This window comes from Palaemon carinicauda, chromosome 4 (genome assembly GCF_036898095.1).
Source record: "Palaemon carinicauda isolate YSFRI2023 chromosome 4, ASM3689809v2, whole genome shotgun sequence".
Classification (NCBI taxonomy): domain Eukaryota; kingdom Metazoa; phylum Arthropoda; class Malacostraca; order Decapoda; family Palaemonidae; genus Palaemon; species Palaemon carinicauda.
Window position 1 is genome coordinate 86239612 of NC_090728.1, and position 25827 is coordinate 86265438.

Genomic DNA, 25827 nt, shown 5'->3' on the forward strand with positions numbered 1-25827 from the left:
GGCCACTTGTGGGCCACTATTGCCGCTACCCCCCTTGAAGGATCTCAGTTTGTTGAGGACCCTCAACAGAAGGTTGTGAAGAGGGAACAGATAAATCCTGGACCATCTGTTCCAGTCGAGGGACATTGCGTCCACTGCTTCCGCTAAGGGGTCCTCGTACGGGGACACGTACAGGGGCAACTTCTTGTTGTCTTTCGTCGCAAAGAGGTCTATCTGCAGTTCTGGGACTTGATTCAGAATGAAGGAGAATGATCCTGCGTCAAAGGACCATTCCGACTCTATCGGTGTGAACCTGGATAGAGCGTCCGCTGTCACATTGAGGACTCCTTGAAGGTGAACTGCCGACAGGTACCACTTCTTCTTTTCCGCCAATCGGAAAATGGCTAACATCACTTGGTTGAGAGGTGGTGACCTTGACCCTTGTCGATTCAAGCATCTCACAACCACCTCGCTGTCCATCACCAATCTTATGTGGATCGAGTGACGCGGGGAGACTTTCTTTAAGGTAAGGAGCACTGCCATAGCTTCTAGAAAGTTTATATGAAAGGTCCTGAATAGCTTGGACCAAGTCCCCTGGACTTTTTTCCGATGAGAGTGACCTCCCCATCCCTCCTTTGAGGCGTCTGAGTGAATCGTCATCGACGGGGGAGGTGGCTGAAGAAGAACCGACTTCTTTAGATGCCTGGCTTGGGACCAAGGTCTGAGAAGAGTACGTAGCCGAGGCGGCACTGGTCTTCTCAGGTCTCTTCGCGCGTTTGATGCATACCTTCTCCAAACTCCGGTTGCATCCTTTAGCTGTGCTCTTAGCACTGGGTCTGTCACTGAAGCAAACTGGAGAGAGCCTAGTACCCTCTCCTGTTCGCGTCTTGATATCCTTTCGGAATCTAGAAGTCTCTTGACAGAGCCCGCTATCTCCTTCCTTTTCTTCGTCGGGATGGAGAAACTGTGTGACAAAAGGTCCCAGTGGATTCCCAGCCACTGGAACTTTTGGGATGGAGAAAGTCGAGACTTTTTTCTGTTGATCTTGAAGCCTAGGTACTCTAGGAACTGGATCACCTGACTGGAAGCTTGCAAGCATTCGGTCTCGGATGCTGCCCACACCAGCCAGTCGTCCAGGTAGGCTACTACCTGAATTCCCTTTAGGCGTAATTGTTTGAGAGCTGCGCTCGCAAGCTTCGTGAAAATCCTTGGGGCTATGTTTAGCCCGAATGGCATGGCTTTGAAGGCGTACAGTCTCCTTTGTAGCCTGAACCCTAGGTAGGGGGAGAGTCAACAGCTGATTGGAATGTGCCAATAGGCGTCTGACAAGTCTATAGAGACTGAGTATGCCCTCTTGGGCAGTAAGGTCCTTATGTGTTGCAGTGTTAGCATCTTGAATTTGCAATTCACTATGAACTTGTTGAGTGGCGACAAGTCCAGAATGACTCTGAGCTTTTCCGAGTCTTTCTTGGGAACACAAAACAGCCTCCCTTGGAATTTGATGGACTTCACCTTTCGGATCACCTTTTTCTCCAACAGTTCTTGAACGTACTCCTCCAAAACGGGGGTGGAGTGTTGGAAAAACCGAAGGCACGGGGGTGGAGTGCTGTACCAGCTCCAGCCCAGTCCATTCTTGAGTAGGCTTTGGGCCCAGGGATCGAAGGTCCAGCGATCCCAAAATTTCATCAGTCTCCCTCCTACCAGTATCGTTTCACTTGGACTGCCATCCTGAGGTCTTGCCTCCCTGACCACGACCACCTCTGAATCCCCTTCCCCTTGAGGGGCGCCTAGACGAGCCTCTGGCTGCTCCTCTAGGTTTTGCACGAAAGGAAGAAGACTGTCCTTCGAATGTTGGGGTGAATGTGGTTGACTGACCTGGCACAGCCTGGGGTACCCACTGAAAAGTAGTTAGGGTTTGTGCCACCATCTGGGGCACTGGAGGCAATGGCAATTGCAGTTGCTGTTGCTGTCTAAAAGGCTTGGCTGGCCGAGACGGTAGCCTAGTCCTCATATTCTTCCTCTTTGGTTGAGGACCCTCATCCGGGGAAGATTTTCTTTTGATAGCCAGGCCCCACTTCTGGAGAAGGTTTCTATTCTCCACGGCGGCCTTATCAACAACCTCTTTGACCACATCGGTAGGGAAAAGGTCTTTTCCCCAAATGTTGGAGGAGATTAACTTCCTTGGCTCGTGTCTCACCGAAGCCCCGGTGAACACGAACTCCCTGCAAGCTCTCCTTGCCTTGACGAAGCCATAAAGGTCCTTCGTCACTGTGGCTAGGTGAGACTTAGCCACTACCATGAACATTTCATGGACCTTGGGGTCACTTGCCATCGTCTCAAGAGTAGTCTGATGAGACATTGAGGCAGCCAGTCTTTCTTTTGTCTCGAACTCTCTTCGTAAAAGAGAGTCGGACAGCTTGGGGAGGTCCTTGCCGAATTGCCGTCCGGCAATATCAGCCTCCAACTTTCCCACTGAGAATGTCAGATGGACATCCTTCCAGTCTTTGTGGTCCATAGGCAGGGCCAGCGACAAGGGTTTACACTCCTCCAGGGAGGGGCAAGGCTTGTCGGCCTCGACTGCCTTTAGGACAGCCGCAAACCCTTTCTGTAAAAAGGGGAAGGCTCTATCAGGAGAGGACACAAAAGAAGGGAGCTTCTTGCTCAATGCAGCTACCTTCGAGTTAGAGAAGCCCCTCTCTTTCATCGAGGATGAAAGTAGGGCTTGAGCCTTAGCGTGGTCCATAATAATGACCTCCTTCGGCTCTGTCTCCTCCCTTGAAGCTGGTTCTTTTCTTAGCCGGACATAGCAGTCCGGATATGATGCCTTGCTGGGCCAGAATTCTACCTCCTCTAGGGGAACTGAACCCAGCTTATCCGAGATGACGATCTTTCCAGTCGTCATCGGCATGTGCTCAGCATACCTCCATGGGTTAGCATCTGAGCATATGGGAAGGTCTTTCACATTGAGCCTTTTCCGGGGCCCATGTGATTCTGCCAGGGACTGCATACGCAGTTCCATTGCAGCCGCCTTCTCCTGATTCTCCTTCTGCATTTTTTGGATCATTCCAACAATCGAAGAGAGGGCCTGTCCCAGTTCTACTGGGAGACCAGCCGATGTTGAGGGGATAGGCTCCGGAATCTGAACCGGAGTAGCTGACACCTCGTCGACCTCATCCTCTACGACATCCGGGGTTTGAACTTCATCCTGACCTTCTGCCAGGAGGTCTTCTTCCAAACGTTCGTCCAGGTCAGACATCCTGTCATCCAACTGGATGTCTTGCATCGCAACTGCGACTTCCACGTCCACCTGGACTTGATCTTGAGGGATCTCCTCTTGAGGCTGGGGAATCACTGCATCAGCTGATGCCCGGGGAAAAAGATACGCCCTCATCTTCTCACTTGGAAGATAAGGGCCAGAGGTGTTCTTCTTGAAGCCCCTTACCCAAGTACGAAGCTTTTCCCTTGCTATATCCCTTGATTCCGCCGTTCTAGGGGAATCAAAAGCCTCAGTAATCAGGTTAGTGCATACAGTACATACCTGAGGGTCCCAATACTGGAGATCATCCTTGGAGACAGCGCATGCTGCGTGTCTCCTACAACACTCATGTCTGCAGAGGTTCTTGCTGCGGACATTGCAGAAAACATTTCCGCACTTCGGAGGGTCCTCCTGTAAAGAGAAGAAATTTCCATGAGTATCAAGTGAACTATGTATCACTGGATATGCATAGTATAGCATAACAATTCATAAAGGAAAGACACACACTTGTGTTTCCCTCACAACCCATTGTTGCAGCCTTCCAGATAATAAAATCAAAATGGTTTATCTCTTCTAGAGTAACCAATGCAAGGTTTCCAGAGGAAACAGGTGGAGCTCACACCTAAGCAATGATTTTAAAATCCTGGATAATAGACAGGGAAGAACTCAGCTTCCTATCTGAGGGCAACAGCAAAGGGATGTGCAAGAAAACACAATAGTGTTAGAAGATACAGTGCTGTACCAAAACCCTTACTATAGTTTTCTTCTTACTGTATATGCTATACAGAAGAATACTATTACAGTATAGGGGGATGTGTGCCGGCCTGCCTTTGCCGGCCGGCACACACCACAACTAGCTTTAAAGTATACTACTTAACAGCTATAGGGCGGCAGCACTCTGGTTCAAATGCCTGTGCCGGTCGGCAGCAACTGCCGGCCGGTAACAGCCAGTGTTGGCCGGCAATGGCTGCCGGCCAGCAACTACACAAGGTAGTACCCAGCTGCCGGCCACACTCTTGGTGACCGGCAGACAAGGACTGACATAAGCCGGCCGGCAAAGGTACAAGACCGATGCCAGCCGGCAGCAAAAGAACCAGAAGACTACACCTGCCCGGCTGCCGGCCTCATAGGCCGGCAGCCGGGACAGGTACAGCACTAGAAGAAAAATAGAATGGATGCCGGGATAAGAGTGCACACAACCTCCAAGCCCGGCAACCGAAAGAGTGCATATAAGGAAGGGGAGAAACTAATTCAGGCTTCCTTGACCAATGCCGTCCGGCTCTGCCGGCAGGCATGGATGAGGGACCAAGAGAGGTCCGGGCAGCACTCGAAAACATAAGACCCTTGCCGGCCAGCAGCTCTGCCGGCCGGCAAGGGGCTGAGTCAATTCCACATCCTAACCTATACTAGGTCCAGAAGTAGAACGACGTACAGTACAGTAAGACCCCTGCCGGCCAGCTCTGCCGGCCGGCAAGGGGCTGAGTCAATTCCACATCCTAACCTATACTAGGTCCAGATGTAGAACGACGTACAGTACAGTAATGGCTCGGCCATTACGAAGAAAGAGGGGGAAAGGACAAGAGGGTCCTGCCAACCTTGCTTTAGTGACAGATCACCCGCAGCCAAGAAACTTATCTTAGCCTAAGGGAGATCTAAGGGGAAAGGCCAGCAATACTTGCCAGCTTCCAGAGCACCAAAGCAAGGAAGGCGTTGCTACTCCCAAGGGAAGAACTTATCCTCCTCCGAGAACAGCAACAGGACTAGTCTGGTAGATCACAAAAGAAGGAATCATAACTACAGAAACCTTCGGTAGTGACCTAAGGGAGCTAAGCTCCCTTTGTATGTGTTAGGTTAGCGAGGGGGACTCAGCCCCAAGCCAGACAACACAGACTCAGACTAAAAACTCTGTTGTTCTGTCCCTCTTGAACCATAACTACAGGAACAGGAAGGTACAGTAACACCCTAGTATAGTTTTATCGAAAATAAATTCGGAAAAAACCACTAAGGGATAAGCCCAAGGCTTAAACAGAGGGAAAGGGATTGCATACCTTCTCCGAAGAAAAGAAAGCAACCGGGGAGTATGATAAAGTAAACTAAGGCTCCATAAGCAATTAGCCTAAGCACCAAGAGAATCGATTACCTAATTCACCGAAACTCACACGTATACAATCTTGGAAATATTCCACACAGTCTAAAATGTATAAAATATAGCCTAAAGCTTCAATAAAATTTTAATTACACTCGGAAAAACCAAAATCATGCATGAAGTACTAGGACCAAACGACTAGGCTACATGGCCTAGCGTAGGCCAGAATGGCGAATACTTCGCCAAATAATACTAAGCACGAAAGGAAATCCTATGTAATGCTAAATAGCTAAAATTTATTAAAGCAAAACAACCAGGAATGTCGCTCTGACTAACTAATTTATACCTAGCGAGCGACAGTGTCCAGGACACCTCTGGTAGGCTACGGCTCTTGTATCAAAGATTAATCCTATTAATCACTCAAAATTTTACCAAGAGCCTACATTTATACATAACAGACACTATACTCAACTTATCAGAGGCCAACGAAGACGGAGAAGCCATGAAAAGCCGAATAAATCCAAGATTTGCGAGAAAAACAGGAAAAAACACCGAGTTGTTAAGCTACGCAAAAAGGAATACAGATGGCGCCAGGATTGGCGCCAGGCACGCATACGAATCGGGGGATAGGGAAGCCTTGGGAGTGGCTCCCCTTTTTCTTTCCCGAATTCGTATCTCACCAATCACCTCCTACGAGACGAAATCTCTGTCCAGGATGTAGATTGCCATGTGACGTGTCTAGAATACGTCCTCTGATATGTCGCGATATCCCTTTCACGAGGGATACTCGCTCCAGGAGTTAGAATTCTGGTACCTTAAGGTAAATTCTCTGGGAATATCGCCGTAGTTGTAATATACCCTAGGAAGCTACCCTATAGGAACTTCCATCAGGACGACATGGCTTGAGCCCAAATATATATATATATATATATATATATATATATATATATATATATATATATATATATATATATATATATATATATATACATATATATTTGTATATATATATATATATATATATATATATATATATATATATATATATATATATATATATATATATGTGTGTGTGTGTGTGTGTGTGTGTGTGTGTGTTTGTGTGTATGTATGTGTGCGGGATCCTTTCAGAAGTGACATAACAAAAGAGTGACAAAAATAGTCATTAAAGGAGTGACATATCAAAGGAGATTTATGGGATAATATGATTTTGCTCTTAACAACGATTGCTCACCGTCTGTCTGATAAGGAGACTTGCATATATAAACATAAACGTGGAATCGAAATATAGTCTTAAGATATTTAAACGTTCATCTTTGAAATGTAAAAGTAGATAAAAATTAACGTTTATTAACTTCGTTATCATTAAATTCGCAACAATACTTAAAACATCTACATGTATTTTTAAAATGAAGTAGATTAAAAAACAACATTAACATTCAACAAGTTCATCGTTATTATGATGACTATTACAATAACTAAAATATAAGTAATGAGCAATTCCTCTAATATAATCATTTATCGAAACAACCTTTTTCGTGAAACTGTTGTGAGCTTATTTTCCTTTTGAGTTTGCTCCCTCTTCCTTTTCCTCCGATAAGTACCTGAACTTAAACCTTGTACTCCTTGAACTGTGTGATGGTCTTTTTTTAATGAAGTCTGGAATCATCTTGTAAACTCCCATATGGTATCCTTCCACGACTGTCTCGAATCTCCTGTGCCAAGTCTCTACATTATTTTTTGGTCTTGGGAGATTGCATTCTAGCAGGTGGTAAATGCTCCTCACACTTGGATCAAATCTTGCGGATGAACACCTTACTTTTAACAGTTACGTTTAAGCAACGGCTACGTCTATAATTGTATCTATGAGTATCATGAACTTAATTACCACTGAAACAGTTACATGTCAAGTTATGTCACATTTCTTATGTCACTCTTTTAGTGAAAGATCATATATGGCTAGATTTTTTTGTTGTTCTCTCTCTCTCTCTCTCTCTCTCTCTCTCTCTCTCTCTCTCTCTCTCTCTCTCTCTCTCTCTCTCTCTCTATATATATATATATATATATATATATATATATATGTGTGTGTGTGTGTGTGTGTGTGTGTATGTTTACGTGTTTATGTATGTACATGTAAGTACAGTATATGCATGAATAAACATATACACGCATATATATATATATATATATATATATATATATATATATATATATATATATATATATATAGGCCTATATATATATATATATATATATATATATATATATATATATATATGCGTGCATGTATATATATGTGTGTATGTATATACAGTATATGTATGTATAAATACACTCACATGCTATGCATGTATGTCATTAAAAGCTAATATTTGACATTTGGTTCTCAAAAGTGAATGTTACTAAAATACTTTGAATTTCAAAAGTTTGCTCGTGATAGCAACAAAGTTCTTAACGGTTTCAGTCGATTCGTGCATCAATATTGTCAGCATCAAGAGATGTTTGTAGAATATTCGTATTCATTTAAAATCTGGATTGATAGACATATGATCACGGGAGATTGGGTGTAAATAGATAATGATTTTCTATGGAAGTATGTGTCTAGCTGTTCTGTAGTTTCCTCTTGTCTTATGTTATTTTTTGTTAGATTCCCAGGGGAATACTTGTCAGTGATATTTGATAACCAAGAGGATTAATCTAGATTAAAACATCTATTTCTTAGCCAAATAGATATACATTCTACCTTGCAAAATTCATATATAGGGCCTACATACTCAATATACTACAGCATGAAAATGCGTAATTCAATCGATATAAAAATAAGGCAATAAATTATACATATCCAACTACCACTTGGAATATTTATATTGTCCCTTTTTTCGTTGTTATTAACACACTGACTTAAAGAGTGAGGAGCATTTCTTGGTCTCTTCTTTGGGATCATTTGACTAATGTCTGCTACTATCTTAACGCTTTTTCAATTCACTGTAGCAAGTATCTTTGACCTTACGACCTGTATGAAGGCATCTCCTGACCCCAAGTATAGATGAGCAACGACTAATTGCAGCAGCAGGCTAAGCCTCGCTTGCCGTTTCCTTTTTCCAACATCGTTTTCTTTTCTTTGCATTAGGCAAAGCCAATGATGGACCTGTGTACCTCTCAAAGGTTTTCATTTTTCTTGATCAGTCGAAATTACACGGTTTTACTGTCGCACCCATAGCTGATGATATTATTATTATTATTATTATTATTATTATTATTATTATTATTATTATCTAAGCTATAACCCTAGCTGGAAAAGCACGATGCTGAAAACCGATGGCTTCAACAAGGACAAATAGCCAAGCGAGGAAAGGAAATAGATAAACTACAAGACAAGTAATGAACAATTAAAAAATGAAATATTTTTAGGACAGTATCAACATTTAAATAAATCTTCTATATATAACCTATAGAATAGTGTGCACGCATGTACCCTCAAGCAAGAGAACTCTACCCCAAGACGGTCGAAGACCATGTTACAGAGATTATGGCACCATCCCAAGAGTAGAAAACAATGGTTTCTTTTTGGTGTGTCCTTCTAGAGGAGCTGCTTACCATAGCTAGAGTGTCTTTTCTATCTTTAAGAATAGGAAAGTAGCCACTGAACAATTACAGTGCAGTAGTTAAACCCTTGAAAGAAGAAGAATTGTTTGGTAATCTTAGTGTTGAAAGTTGTATAAGGACATAGTCCCAGAGCTCGGGGGGTTTTATTTATGTTTTTGAGTGCAAAAGGTCTGTTAGTTGTTTCTAAAGTAGAATTTTCTCAGGAATTCAAAAATCTATTTCTTACAAACACAGCGGTAGCCGTTTTTTCAGAAATGCACATTGAATACGGGTACCCCTTGTGAAAATGAACTTTCTCTATGATGCCTCCCAATGTCATACATTTCAATTTAAATGTTCATTTCCCAAATGTTAATGCATAAAGTGCCTCCAAATGATTATATTTTGGTAACGATACCTCTCTATGATTCATTTGATGTGACTAATGAAAGGATTATTTTGTTGTTTTTTAAATTTCAGATTATCAAAGATGTCACGGAAATTTATTGTGAATAAGTGGCATTTTGTAATTTTCTCTTTTTCGGATTTTCTACCAATGAAATGCCAATATATTGTTGTACATGCAATTGAAATAACTTATTCTTTCCAATGTCTCAAAGTATGTTTATTTTGAACATTAACATATCATAGCTTTCAATTGTTTGTAATGCAAATTAGATGTGTACACAAACAAATAATTGCGTTTTGAATTATACCAAGAAGTGGATGATAATTTAAACTACAACATAGCATTACTTTTGGTTTTGCAATAAAATAGTTAAATAAGCAAAGGTTATGGCCCATTGGCATAGTAGTATCTATATATTTTAATGCTATCATGCTGGCAGTAAACTGTTCTCTATGTATCCTAATCAAATCATTCATTTCATGATGACACAAAGTTTACTGTCCATCATCAAAGTCAGATTCATCATTAGAGTCAAACTGAGTTTGATTATCAGTCACATCTATGTTGATGTCATCTTCTGTATCATGACTAAAGCTTGTCGCACACTGAGCCGGAACGGAACCGCCGCCTAAAGCTTGCTGCACACTGAGCCCGAACGGACGCGCCCGAACAGAACCGAAACGTCCGATAGAAATCGAAAGCATGAATTCTTACCTGACTGCGCACACTGGGCCAGAACAGAACGGAACCCGACGCAGTATTCTTTGAAAGATATTTTTTCTGAAGCTTCGGCGGCGGTTCTGTTCCGGCTCAGTGTGCGGTAAGCTTAAAACACCGAAGCCTCAGAATAGAGCAGAAACGACGTCCAGCGCGCTCACTGAGCCAGAAGCCACAGAACGGAACCGACGCAAAAGTTTTCCTTAATCATAACTGAGTTCTTATTTAATTGATGTTACAATGATTAGATATTCTGTATATCAATCTTTTATCGAATCCATAAGCCAGATGTTTATATGTTTTCATAAAATAATAATAGCAATAATAATAATAATAATAATAATAATAATAATAATAATCAGTCCAAAATTCTTTGTATTAAATCATAAGTTCACATCATTGTTATTTAAGTACATTCGTCAAATTTCTGACATCAGCAAAAAAAAAAAGAAAAAAAAGAATAATAATAATAAACAATAATAATAAATAATAATCACTCCTATAATCTTTGTATTAAATCATATGTTTACATCATTGTTATTAAAATACATTCGTCCAATTTCTGACATCAGAAAAATATTGGTTGGTATCACTATAATCTCCGAATTCCTCGGCAGCTCTCTCCAAAACAACCGCTGCAGACGTTCTGCGCATGCGCAGCCTGTCAGACCCCACCGACGCTTCAGAAAAAATATCTTTCAAAGAATACTGTGTCGGTTCCGTTATGTTCTAGCGCGTCAGTTCCGTTCTGTTCTGGCCCAATATGCGCAGCCAGGTAAGAATGCATGCTTTCGATTTCTATCGGACGTTTCGGTTCTGATCGGGCGGTTCCGTTCGGGCTCAGTGTGCGACAAGCTTAAGAAGACGTACCACACTCTGTGGAAGTTGGTTTCTATTAAACCAGTCAATAACAAATGAGTTACCGACCAGTTTCCATCCATGTTCCTCGGCTCGAGTTGTGCACGGTTGAGGACGTTTGGCATTTTTCCATATGGCAGCAACATAGTTGGTTCTGTGGATTTTATTGAGCACGACTTTCTGACATGGTGGCATTCTACTAGGATTAATTCCTTGAATTTTTTTCTAAAGAATTTTCATTCCTCTTTGGTGCATACTTCTGTTAGAAAAGAGCAAATCTAGCATCATTGATGCTGTTGAGTTTGGGCAAACCATACAATGCACAAGTGAACTTTTCAATAGCAGCCAAGCCTTCAGGAGTGACTACAGCATTAACCCCAAGGTTTGCAAAAGCTTCCTTAAAAATTTCATGCTTCATAATCAACTTCAAGGCTTTCAACTTTCCTTTGCTCATAAATGATGATGTGTAGTCTGAACCAGTGAAGGCGTGCAATGCTGGTAAAGCATTAATCATGGCTCGATCCATATGATCCACCAGCTGTGAGATGTTAATGTGTCTCCTTGTGTTGTTACTGCTAAGGCCAGCGTCCATCCAAATAGTGAAACTGCTGTCATTCGTATGATTTGCAATGTGATACAGGAGCAAAATAAACACATCTGTGTCCGAACTTCTGATGACTACTGAAGAACATCTGTTCTTTTCGAGGATGTGATGTAGATGGTACATAATCTGTGTATCAGCTTCTTCAAGGAGACATCTAAGCTGTGGGATCTCTTCTCTGTGGACTTTTCTGTCCCTGGCATTGAAGGAGTAGCAGGTTTTGTCAAGAGTGAGATAGACTATGTAACCAGCCAAGATATCTATATCTGTGTGTTCAGTCCAATCTGACAGGAGGAATTGAAAAAATACTGTCTTGAAAGCTGATGACCGCAAAGCCTTCTGCCAGTCTTTTGGACACTTCTACTTTGGCCCTGGTATGGTGTATGTTGCATCGTCATTTCCACGTCTTGAGTGTTCCATATCTTTAATAGAAGGAGTGATGTAGGTGTCACAAACCAAAACTATTCGATGAGACGGCATCTGGCACAACCGACAGATGATTAGCTGAGCCAATTCCCCAAATGTTGGTGGTAAATTCTGCAGTGTTTACAACGAGAACATGGCGTCAATGTTGATAATGTCCGTTTCATTAGGTGGAGTGTGCTGTCTACCATGCCTTCAATCTTGTGAAGGAGCTTGGCCTTATCTGTTTAGTTGATGCTTCCGTCAACATGTGCCAATGATAGGGGTACGGGTGTGAGAGGGTAGGTAAAGACTAGCTCTAGGTCAACATTCTGTGTGGTACTAAGGTAGTGAAGACGTCCAAACAAATCTCTGGTGCCCTTCAATTCAATAATCTTCATATCATTACTGATTTTACTCTTTAGATTTGTGGATGCAAAGTTTTTGATTTTGCGTCGTGGTGTTGGTTGTTCAAATCTTGTAGGATCCCCATAGCAGCCATTTGCAAACTCGTCACACCAAGCATGACCAGTCTTAGTGCAATTTGCCAAGTCATTCTTGATGTCCTCTGGTACACTTTTCCCAGTTGTCAGGCAATATAGATTTGGGTCATTAGCAAGGTTGAATGGGTTAACACGGGCCTCTCTGTTGTTCACAAGAGCCTGCAGATCATCATTGTCCCTTTTAACCCGATAAGACTTGAGTTCCTTTGCTGTGTCATCGGTGGACTTTAAACCTGCTTTCAAGAACAATGCTCCTACAATGGCACTCCTTGCTGCGCGGGTGATCATCCGTCGTTTTCTTGCTCCCTCTGCTGTGGTGAATGCAGTAATACCAGTCTGACGAGATGTTTTGTCAATGTATTGTTTTAGCTCAATGAAAGCAGTCTTGTGGGCTTGTGATTTTTCGAATGCATGATTGAATGTCACCAGTTCTCTCTGGGCACGTTGCAGGTAAGATTTTCTGCAGGAGTGGTGATATTTGACCTCTTTAGAGATGAGGTCAATACCAGCAATTTTTGCTAAAAGCTGTCCATCACACAGTGTCTGTGCTGCATCTTGGATACTTTGGGCACTCGCAACGGTTTCACAGTTGCCTAGTCTTTCTTTTGGCTTTTTTTTTCCTGCTGACTTTTCACTGCAGTTACAGAATAAGCATAGTTTTGGGAAAATCCCTGTGCTAGATGCTGGGTTATATTCAATGCTGGATCGTAAGGTTTTTTCAGATGTATTTGCCTTTGCATGTAAATTGTCTGGTATGGTTTGACGAACAGCAGTGAAACTTTTATAACATTGAGAGTGATACCCATCTGTATCACCATAATAGTCTGGAAGCTTAACTGAAAAGTATTTTGAATCTTTGAATAATTTTCGCCGTGCACCATCAGCATGTTTGACTTTCTCCCATGAATCTGGATCAAATGTCTTTACCTCATTCATGCATTTTCCAGTGATATGGAGAATTCAAGAGATCTTATTTGCCATTTTTTACACTACACTAATAACCTGAAAGCACAAATAATATTTATGCGACATCACCATCACCATTACCACCACCTTAACTACCTACGATTGACTTACTTAACTACCATTAATAAAGCCATCCAACAGCTCCAGATTCAGGTAAACCTAGTAAAGCAGATTTGAGATATACATTGCAAGAAAATAGGATGAATTTGCAGATAAACCCAGATAGAAATCAAGGATTGAGCAAAAAAAACTGTGGTTTATAAGAAATGTGTAAAGTTATCCAAATATCAACATAATTAACAATGCGATTGTATGCCCATTCATTAATGCATTGTTCATCTTAACTACATCATGATAGATTTCAAAATGTTTTTAAAAAACATGGTGGATGAGAAATATAGGCAACAACAGTACCCAAAACATATTGAGCATTTCTTTTGTATATAATCTGAAAAAAGAGAGAAAATTACAGAATTCACTTGTTCGCGACAACTTTTGGCGACATCAAGGCTTATCTGAAAGAACAAAAATCAAAACAATCTAAAATTATTCACCCCAAATGAAGCATAATAAGGTATTCTTAACATAAAATAATTATTTGGGGGCATTATATACATTTAAATTTGTGAAAAGCGCATTTAATTTAATATGTATGGAATTGCAAGGCGCCACGGAGATTGCTCTTTTTCACAAGGGGTACCCATCTTTAACGTCAGTTTCTAAAAAAACGGCTACCACTGTGTTTGTAAGAAATAGATTTTTTAATTCCTGAGAAAATTCTACTATAGAAACAACTAACAGACCTTTTGCACTCAAAAACATAAATAAAACCCTCCGAGCTCTGGGACTAACAGGTGAGAATGTGGAAAGAATAGACCAGACTATTCGTTGAATGTGTAGGCAAAGGAAAACTTAGCCGTAAGTAGATATAGGGATCCAATATATTACTGTCTAGCCAGTCAAAGGACCCAATAACTCAAGCGATAGAGTAAGAAATCAACAGGTAAAACTGACAGACTTTTAAAACCCTTATTCTTCAACAAGCTTAAACAGGTGCAGCAATGAAGGATAGATATAAAAGTAATGATGATGATTTGTGAAGAAAATGATATAGGCTACTTGCACGAATCGAACTATGAAACTGGTAAGAACATTGTTGTTAACACGAAGAAAGTTTTGAAAATTAAGTTATTTCAGTAACATTTAGTTTTCATATGCAGATCATGATATATATATATATATATATATATATATATATATATATATATATATATATATATATATATATATATATATATATATATATATATATATATATATATATGTGTGTGTGTGTGTGTGTGTGTGTGTGGGTGTGTAATTATTATTATTATTATTATTATTATTATTATTATTATCATTATTAAGCTATCTATAAACATTTAAGTTCTTTATGAATGCAGTTACTGATCATAACTTTAATGATCAGTAGCTATAATAAAGGAGTTCCCCTTTAAATGTGTTTCCAGCACTCAAAGCCCAGCCCCAATCTGCTCTCGTGTTTGGGAAAAAAATTTTCGCGTGCTGGGCAGGCTTAATAGAAGGACCATGGACACTGGTGGTTTATTAAGAGGTTGTCTTTTCTTTATCTACTTCATTTTTCTTTTCCTAACCATTCTTACTCTCCTCCCTTCAGTTGAAGTGGCTATCCTGGAGGGTATTTAGCCTTGCATGACGTATCGGCTCCTCCATATTGACCAGTTTTACAGACTTTTTTCTATAGTCTATGGGTTTGATCAATCACTTTATTTATATTTCTGTAGATATTGATTTTGTTATCATTTTGGTTCATTTAGTTTTTATGTATGATGTATCTTTTTTATTAAAATTAACTCTTATGCTGTCTGGAGGCATTGAACAAAATACGGGACCAGTACGTTTTGTCAATGTCGTCTACTGTATTGCCATATTCGTGGTCTTCATGAAAATATTCAAGACCTTACAGTTGCGTCCAGACAGTATGATATTCTTTTGTGCTCAGAAACTTTGGTTTTTAATAGAAGGCATTCATCTGAGCTTATTATAACTGATTTTAAGAAGCCACTAATTATGATACAGGATGCCATTCCTAGGGCCAGGGGAATGACGGTGTATATTAGGAATGAGTACCCTGCTTCTCATAAGACGTGCTATGAATGTAGATGTCATAAAATTCTGGTAATAAAAGTTTGTGGCAAGCATAACAACTTTTATTTGTGTTCAATCTACCGGAAGTTAGACATGGATGATCATATCTTCGATTGTCTTCTTACCATTATGGCTAAGATACAAGAAGATGATAGAAAGGCCTCTTATGTCTTTGTTGGTAATTTCAATGTTCCCCATAGGGACTGGTTAAGTTCTGTTCCTCCCACTGATCGCCATGGCTTCAGAGCTCCGGACTTTGCCTCTGATTCAGGCTCTGAGCAAATCATAAATGAAGCTACTCACAGGTCTGGTAATTGCTTGGATCTCGTATACACTGACTCCCCTGGCATTATAACTAGTAAGGTTGGTTCTCCAGTTGGGACAACTGATCATGCCTGGATTTCATTAGTAGTGTAGACTGAGCAGCCTGCCCCTAATGTATCATAATCATGTAAGATTTATATCAAATTTCTAGCAGACTAGAAGGGAATTTTGAGTGATCTTTTGTACTTGAATTGGTCACAATTGTAAAGTAGTGTTGATGCTGTTGTCCCTTTGAATGAGAATCTAGTCAACATAATTGATAGGCGTATCCCTTCTCGTGTGCTAAGGTACCGAGTGAAGGGCAAACCGTGGTTCAATGATGATTGTAGACGTGCTTATTTGGAGAAGCATGAGGCTTATCATCTTTGGAAGGGTAACAGATCAGATTTGACCTGGAATAACTATACTCAGCTTCGAGCTTTTGCTCAGAGAGTTTGTGCTTCAATTGAAAAGAAATACAATTTAACCATAAAAGACACCGTTTCTGTTACCGCCCAGGAACATAAGCGGTAGGCTACCCTCAAAGCTGTACTATTTGATGTAGATGCAACAGTTCCTCCTTTACTTAAACCAGATGGCTCACTCACTCACTGTCCAAAGGAAAAGGTAACTCTTTTGGCTGATGTGTTTGACAGTAATTAGAGTAATGAGACACTTGATCTTTCTCATTCCTGTTTTCTTGATTCTAAACTATTTAATTTAGCTTTTCAATCTCGTGAACTTAAAGCTCTCTTGATGGACCTAGATGCTTATGGAGGTGTAGACCAAAATGGTATTTTTCCTTTCTATGTTATAGACTGCAGATTTCTTACCTCAAAATATATTTATTTTTGCACAAGTTAGAAAATAAAGGAGCTTTTAGCACTTTTTGGAGAATTGGTAATATTACTCCACTATGTAAATGTGTTTGCAGTAGCTCAAGTCCAACTGATTACCACCCAATTTCCACAACTCCCATACTATCTGAAGTTTTTTTTAATGTCTTTTGGCAAAACATCTTAATAAGTTTGCTGAAGGTAATTATGTTTTCTCTAGTTTGCAATTTGGTTTTCGTAAAGGCCTTGGAGCATGTGATGCCCTTCTTACAATCTCCAATGCTGTACAGAAATCCCTTAATTTTGGTCAGGAAGTTCAGATGATTGGCCTTGATTTTAGTGCTGCCTTTGACCATGTTAATCATGAGGCCCTTATTTTCAAACCCAAACAATTGAGAGTGTATGGGTCGTTTCTTAGCATTATTATTGAATTTTTAAGTAATAGATCGCATAGAGTTGTTGTTGATGGGCACCATAGTGAATACAGGAAAGTGTTCCTCAGGATATTATTCTTGGCCCATCACTTTTCATACTATCCACACAGGACATGTGGTTTGGTTTAGAAAACTAGCTTATTACATATGCAGATGATGCTACGCTCTTTGCATGAATTACATCTCCTGAATGTAGATCTGTGGTCGCTGAGTCCTTTAATAGAGATCTGGTTAAAATTAGCACATAGTGCAAATTATGGGGCATGGAGTTGAATCCTAATAAAAATCAAAGTATGATTGTAAGTAGGTCAAGGACCGTGGCTCCTCAACATCCGGATCTCTGCATTGATAATGTTTCCTTAACTCCTTATGACTCTTTTAAAATTTTAGGTGTGATTCTCGACAGCAAATTTACTTTTGAGAAACACATTAAGTCTGTGTCTTCTTCAATTGCACAAAAACATGGCTTAGTGAGAGAGTCTTTTAAGGTTTTTGGCCATCAATCTATTCTGAAGATGTGTTTTAATTCTTTTATTCTACCTTGTTTCGAGCATTGTTCTCCTGTCTGGTCTTCAGCTGCTTGTTCTCATCTTAATTTGTTGGACAGGACCTTATGATCTATTAAATTTCTTATTATTGATCTAGGAATTAATCTTTGGCACCGTCGTTCAATTAGTTCATTATGCATGTTGCATAAGATTTTTCATAATTCTGACATTTAGATCTTCCCAGAGAGTTCCATCCTGTTCGTAATACTAGGTTTGCAGCAGGGCAGTTAATTATGATAGTCAGGACTTCTCCAATATGAGGCTCAATACTATTCAGTATTCTAGAGGTTTTATTCCAGCTGTGATCAAGTTATGGAATGACCTTCTTAATCGGGTGGTTGAATGAGTAGAACTTCAAAAGTTCAAACTTGCTGAAAGTGTTTTTATGTTGAACAGGCTGACATACTGTAAGTCTTTTCATCGTTTATATATGAAATATTTGTTTTGAAGCTGTTACTGTTGTTAAAATATCTTATTCCAATTTTTTATTATTTGTCACATCGTTTATTTATTTCCTTATTTCCTTTCCTCTATGGGCTATTTATCCTGTTGGAGCCTTTGAGCTTATAGCATCCTGCTTTTCCAACTAGGGTTGTAGCTTCGCTAATAATAATAATAATAATAATAATAATAATAATAATAATAATAATAATAATAATAATAATAATAATAATAATAATAATAATAATACCTTGTTGAATAATGGCATAGAGTGGAATTGGGGAAATGATTGTCAAGAATCTTTTGAAAGAATCCAGCAGGAAATAATATCACTACATTCTAGTAAATTATCAAATTGATTTACCAGTTAAAACAGTATGTGACGCATCGAACATAAGTTTAGGTGCAGGATTATCTCATGTAATGCCAGATAGAACAGAAAAACCAATTGCATTCACTTCTAGAGTATTGAACAATGCGGAAAGGAATTGCTCTTAAATAAAAATGAAGGTTTAGTATTAGTGTATAGAGTTCAGAAATTTCATATGCATCTTTATGGAAGGAAAAAAAGTCACACTTGCTACAGATCATAAACCTTTACAAGTAATTTTGGGTTAAAAAGGAAGTTTATCTACGTTGGTAGCTGCAAGACTACAACGTTGGGTAATTACGTTAGCTGTATACCACTATGATATAAAATACCATTCTACATTAAAGATGGGTAACGCAGATGCTCTATCTAGATTTCCAGTAGACAAAGCACCAGAAGAGTATGATGACAGTATATTACTAGTTTCAATATATGATGTACCCATTACAGCCAAGGATATTGCACATAATACCAAGAAAGACCCAATTTTTAGTGAGGTTTGAGAGAGTATAATGACAGGTAGGGACTTATGTGGAAAGGAAATGTTTTTTATCATATTAAAGATATTTGAAATGATTTTTGTAACGCAAGGTTGCATCTTGAGAGGATCAAGAGTAATTATTCCTAGTTCATTAAGGAATAAGGTTTGGTCTGAAATACATGCTGATCACCAAAAACATTGTCTGATCAAAGCCTATTGTAAGGACTTTTCTCTGGTGGCCAAGTGTAAATATATATATTGAGTTATTTGTAATTAATTGTATGAATTTTGTCATGCAGCAGAACAATCCTTAATTTTCTAGAATGCATCCATGGGAGTTACCCAGGTATCCAAGGCAAAGAGTTCACATAGATTTTGCAGATGTAGACCCAATTGGTATTTTTCCTTTTTATTTTATAGACTGCAGATTTCTTACCTCAAAATATATTTGTTATTTTTGCACAAGTTAGGTAAAAGATGGGCTTTTAGCACTTTTTGGAGAATTGATAATATTACTCTACTATGTAAATGTGTTTGCAGTAGCTCAAGTCCAACTGACTACCACCCAATTTCTTAGGTTATTTATTTTTGATAGTTCAGATGCTTACAGTCAATGACCAGAAATAATTCCAATGAAGACAACAACATGTTATGTAACTGTTAAAGAATTAATGCAATTTTTTTCCACATATGGCATTCCAGAAAGAATTGTAACAGATAATGGTCCATAGTTTACCTCATTAGAGTTTAAAGAGTTTTGTAATGTAAATGGTATTAAGCACGCATTTTCAACAACGTATCACCTTCCATGAATGGAGAGGGTGAAAGATTTGTTGAAACATTTAAGCATAGCATGAAGTATAGTAAAGCAAATGCAAATAGCATATTTTTTCATGTATCAAAATTTTCATTGTCTATAGAACGACAGCGCATAGCACAAAAGACGTGACACCATCAAATTTGTTAATGGGGAGGAGGATTAGGTGTAAGTTAGATTTGTTGTATCCAAGTTTGTAAAGTGATTTAAAAGAAAAAGGGGTATAAGCAAGTAGAAAGTCTTCCAAATGTAAGATATTTTTCCCCTTGTTCTAATGTCATGGTAAGATCATACAATACTCCAGAAAAGTGGGTACCAGGAGAAATTATAAAAGTGATAGGAAATTTACATTATGATGTTCAAGTTGGTGGAAATATTGTAAAACGTCATGTTGATCAATTACAGCCGTTGCATATAAATCCTGTAGATCAGGTGAATCTTAGAGATGGAAAATTTTAAAAAGTACTTAGATCAAATGACTCAAATATTAACTAAGGTGCTCAAACATTAAATGTAGATTCAGAATCTATTCATGTACCAGTACAGGATGAAGTTAGAGTACTTCCTAATAGGGTAATAGATGGAAGCCCCCTGAAAGATTATATTTGCAAAGTTTGTACAATCTTAAGTTCAGGGGGAGATTGTTATATATTGTATGTGATTTTGTACTGTAATACCATATACACAACGTTTATTGAAAGAAATGTTGCATAGTATTGCATTGATAACAATTACAGGAAAAATATTTTAAAAGTTTATTGTGCTGCCAAGTAATCCAACGCTTGTATGGAAAAAATGGATTCACAGTGTTCATAAAGAAACTTACATGAAGCACACAATTACGGTATTATATTACCAGATGTAGGAAAATATTTCCGTGACCGATGGATGTCACTAAAATTAAATTGGATAAAACTGTGAATTCATGGAGTATACATAATCTTTAAAAGGATGCTCTGGATCCGGACAGGAATTGAAACCATGTTCAAACATTCAGTGTTCTAATCATGATTATGCAATTACAAAGGGAGTAACAGGAATATGTATGTTCACAAAATGAACAATATCATGACTTATAAACGTGTTTTTCACGAGACAATTATCAAGACTAAGTTGGAAATGTAAACGTGTGCTTAGAAGAATATTCTCAGAACTTCAGTTGATGATGTTAATGTTTGTTACAAAACCAGCATCAGACCTGAAGTTGATAATATACATTTTCGTTGAAAAAAATAACATCAGAACTTAAGGTTGTAAATAGAAAGCTTATTAAACGAAGAATATCAGACGTCTTGCCGGTTATATAAAAATTTTTCATATAGAAAATTTCATAACTTAGGCTAGAAACATTTGATAGAGGAACAATGTCAGGATTAAAGATGATAACATGAAAGTTTATTACAAGGACCAAAGTTCGTAATATAAATGTTTACTGAAGGAACAATGTCTGGATCCATGTTGGAAACTTAAACTTTGCTTTAAAAAAATATAGACCGAACTTGAGTTCGAAATAAGAACCTATGCTAAACGAAGAATTTCAGAATTTTAGTTGGGAGCACAGTTGTTTATTAAGAGAACAATGTCTGAACTTAACTTAGGAACACAGACAGTGATTAAAATATTAATGCTAGCAATTAAGTTAATACTGTAAACGGTTGTTAAAAAAGTGTCCGGATTCGAGCTTAAAATAATCTTTTTGAAAGAACAATGTCAGATAAGAGTTTAGAATACAGTCAGCCCTCGTTTATCGCGGTAGATAGGTTCCAGACCCGACCTTGATAGGTGAAAATCCGTGAAGTAGTGACACCATATTTACCTATTTATTTAACATGTATATTCAGACTTTTAAAACCTTCCCTTGTACGTAGTACTGTTAACAAACTACCCTTTAATGTACAGAACACTTAATGCATGTACTACAGTACCCTAAATTAAAACAGGCACAAATATTAAAGGCGATTTTATATCATGCGTTTCCTAAACACGCCAAAAAGCACGATAAAAAATGGCAACCAATGTTTTGTTTACGTTTATCTCTGATCATAATGAAGAAACAAACACATTTACACATCTGTGTATAGGTTAGTTTTTGCATCGATTATACTGATTATTCACTACAGTATGTTGATTTTGTTATTACCAATGTTTTACTTAATTTTTCTTAGGACTTCCAAATGAAATGTTTTTCTTTATGACGCCGCCTGAAACGACGGCGTCATAAAGTACGCTCAGTAAACAACCACGCTCAGTAAACAAAGAAGGCATTTAACGCGCATGATGAAAGTGATAAATAATGATATTACAGTGAAAGCTTTTAGAAAATATGTTATTACAAATATTATTTACCGTATCTATATAAAATCATACAGTACATACTGTACGTAGCAAAGCAGGAAAACAATTTACGAGAGAGAGAGAGAGAGAGAGAGAGAGAGAGAGAGAGAGAGAGAGAGAGAGAGAGAGAGAGAGAGAGAGAGAGAGAGGGATTGTTTTACGTACGTAAATGTAAATTTAAAAAAAAAATATGATAGGTTACAACATGTATACTCTTCTGACTTTTAAAACCTTCCCTTTAACTTAATGCATACTAAACTAAAACAGGCACAAATATTAAAATGTTAGAATATTAAAGTAAAAAATAAAGATTGTTACTGTACTCACCACGAAAGAAGTTGAAGTAAAACTTGAATGATGATGGCGATGAATTTGCTGCACAGTAGAAATGATGATGATGAAGCTGATGATGCCTTCTACTGTCCAGCCAATGATAGTATTTTATGTCTCTTCAGACGGAGGTGTCTTTTCCTGGGACACCTCTTCAACTTCTTCCTGGGAAACTTCTTCAATTTCTTCCGAAAGCGTACTAGCAGGAGGAACTGGCTCTTTTTTGCGAGGCTGGAAGAACATTGTGATCGGAAGTTGCTGCCGCTGCTTCTTTTTTTCGCTCGAAGAGCATCCAGTAGGGAGTCATGATGTCATTGATCTTGTTGCAGAATTGCATAGACCGAACCATATCCTCGTCCCAATCTTGCGACATTTCTTTCACCTCCTTCACATGGTTGCAGAACTTGGCAAGCCGTTCTAATGTTAAGCCCGTTTCTTCGACATTTTCTTGGGTCTCTTCCTGTGTTTCGCTCTCTTCTTCACTGGCCGATTTCGTCAGGTCTTCTAGGTTTGCGTCAGTTAGCAGCTGGGAATGGCAGTCCAACCACTCGTCGACGTCTTCAGTCGTCATGTCGCCAAACCAGTCACCTCCAATTATCGCAGCCAACTGCACAGATTTGCGTATTGCAGAGTGTTGAATTTCAGACGGAGTAAATCCCTTGTCGTCGTAAACAATCTGGGGCCACAACTTCTTCCAGCTCGCATTAACGGTTGCAGGTTTCATTTCTTGCAGTGCCTTCTGAATGTTCTGCAGGCACGTGGCTATGGTGTACTTCCGCCAGTACACCTTCAAATTAAAATCTTCATCTTCATCTTCTTGGGCAGCATCCACACACGCAACGAGGTCTGCCAAGGTATTCTTCGTGTAGAGGGCCTTGAACGCCCTGATAACCCCCTGGTCCATCGGTTGAATTAATGACGTGGTGTTGGGTGCAGGAACTCAACCTGAATGCCCTCATGCGACAGGTCAGTTGCGTGTCCACCAGCGTTATCCATAAGGAGAAGGATCTTGAATGGCAAGCCCTTCTCTAAGAGATATTTACTGACTTGCAGGATAAAACACTGGTAGAACCAGTTGGAGGTCAGCATCTTCGTAATCCATGCTTTTGGATTATGCATCCAGTACACGGGAAGGAGATTCTTATTTTTATTTTTCAAAGCGCGAGGATTTTTCGACTTGTAAATAAGCCCTGGCTTTAGCAAAAATCCAGCAGCATTGCCACACATCACGAGGGTAACGCGATCCTTGAATGCTTTAAAGCCAGACTTTGGCTTCTTCTTTGAACAGGAATGTTCGCGAAAGCATTCTCTTCCAAAACATGCCGGTCTCATCCATATTAAACACTTGTTCCGGCTTGTATCCACCTTCGGCGATAATATTCTTGAACGTCTCGTTCGCGTAAGTTTCAGCAGCGGCAGTGTCAGCGGAAGCAGCCTCGCCATGCAGGGAAACGCTTTTCAGGGCGAAGCGTTTCTGAAACTTCGCGAACCATCCTTTGCTGGCGGAAAACGTTGTTTCTGAGGCTGGGAATCAGTGGATGTCCCTAGTTGAGGTTCATCTACATCATCATCTTCTTCAGCATGGTCGCCATCGTCGTCTTGATGTTCCTTTGCCGCAAAATTCTCATACAAGCTCAAAGCCTTTGTTCGGATGGTATTCGTATCCAAGGCTATGTTCTTCTTCCGGCAGTCGGCAATCCACACTGCTAAAGCACCTTCCATGCGTACGATCGTTTTATTACGCGTGGTAACGACTCGCTTCGCTGATCTGCTAAAGGTGATGGTAGCCGTCTTTCTAATGTTCGCCTCGTCCTTCTTGATATAGCGAACGGTGGATTCGTTGACTCCAAAATGGCGGGCTGCGGCCGCGTAACTTCTGCCTTCTTTTAACATATCGAGAAGCGTCACCTTCTCAGCAATCGTCATCATCTTTCGGTGGCGTTTAGGCTCACTACCAGCCTTAGTAGAAGCAGAACGCTTGGGAGCCATTGTACAGTAGGGTTTAACAGAAAGTTCAACAAAAAGTTCAACTTAAAACAGTCACGCACAGCACAGATTAAAGTTCACAATAACGTAGCAACATCTACACAGCGATACAGCGGGAGACAAAGTGGCCGCGAAAAGATGCTGGAGGTTGGAGAAGCGGTCAAAACACCAATCACAGGCTAGATTACAAAACTTGGGTTCTGATTCGTCATCTATCAGCGGTTGAACCAATCACAATCCGTCTTATATGCTACGTAGTAGTACCAATTCTAAGTACAAGGTACTCTACGTATACAGTACAGCTTTACGTACGCTATTTTATGCTTGTTTTGTTGTAGGATATGTCTCTCTCTCTCTCTCTCTCTCTCTCTCTCTCTCTCTCTCTCTCTCTCTCTCTCTCATCACTGTTTTAGTTTCTTGTCCTAATGTATGTTTTATTGGATCTCTCTCTCTCTCTCTCTCTCACTCTCTCTCTCTCTCTCTCTCTCTCTCTCTCATCACTGTTTTTGTTTCTTGTCCTATTGTGTGTTTTATTGGAAATCTCACTCTCTCTCTCTCTCTCTCTCTCTCTCTCTCTCTCTCTCTCTCTCTCATCACTGTTTTTGTTTCATTTCTCATTCTATGTGTGTCAATCTCTCTCTCTCTCTCGTACGCTTATTCGAGATGTGATTTTTGCAACTTAGAATATTATTGGATGCAGTACTACGTACGTATACATACAAAAGATTCATGGAAAAGATGCACATCCATTACATTTGTAGTACATTAGTAGCCATCAGCAGCCTTACACCATTCTAATATGGTATGACTGCATCTGATTTGCGTTTCATGTTCGATTTAATTTTACTACGTACTGTATACTGAATTATCGTATGATCACATTCTCTTTTCGGGTTTTATTTCTTTCTGTACTGAATTATATGTCATATGTAATGCAATGAACAATCAGTAAGAGCAGATATTACTAATTACAGTATTAATGGAATTACAGGTAACGAAATATCGTATTTGGGGTCTTCATATATCGCGGTATTTTCAAAATTTCCGGAAAATCCGCGATATGTTTATATATATGGGTTATGAAAAAAATCCGCGAAGTGGTGAATCCGCGATGGTCGAACCGCGTAGTAGCGAGGGCTCACTGTAGAGATAGTTTTTTTTTTTTTAAGAACAATGTAAGTATTTTATTTATAAATATAAATACTGGTAAAAGGACACTGTTTGTCTGACTCAAGTTGGCAATATTAACATTTGCTGAAAGTACAAAATCCGACCTCGTGACGGGAATATAAACGTTTGTTTAAAAAACCATATCAAATTTAAAGTTGTTAACGAAAATGTTTACTAAAACAACAATCTCAGGACATAGGTTTGGAATATAAACCTGTGTCAAAATAACAACATTCAGAATCAAGTTGG

At 39.2% G+C, this 25827-nt stretch overlaps 1 protein-coding gene across 1 annotated transcript in view; it reads right to left on the minus strand.

The window, feature by feature from the left end:
• The window catches only part of LOC137639554 (cilia- and flagella-associated protein 58-like), a 238763-nt gene that overhangs the window by 34289 nt on the left and 178647 nt on the right, over window positions 1–25827 (minus strand). The window lies entirely within an intron of this gene.